Source organism: Pseudorasbora parva, chromosome 21, assembly GCF_024679245.1.
Source record: "Pseudorasbora parva isolate DD20220531a chromosome 21, ASM2467924v1, whole genome shotgun sequence".
Lineage (NCBI taxonomy): Eukaryota > Metazoa > Chordata > Actinopteri > Cypriniformes > Gobionidae > Pseudorasbora > Pseudorasbora parva.
The window spans coordinates 37,953,821-37,954,071 of NC_090192.1; positions in this window are offsets into that span (position 1 = coordinate 37,953,821).

The window sequence follows — 251 nt, forward strand, 5'->3', positions numbered from 1 at the left end:
TATCTATCTATCTATCTATCTATCTATCTATCTATCTATCTATCTATCTATCTATCTATCTATCTATCTATCTATCTATCTATCTATCTATCTATCTATCTATCTATCTATCTATCTATCTATCTATCTATCTATCTAACTAACTAACGTAAGGCAAGCAATAGTACAAGATTACGAAATGATCGTTTAATTAGATTAAAACAAATGTTTATTTGAGAAGATTCGGGAAAGGGAGGAAACGTCTCGAACGA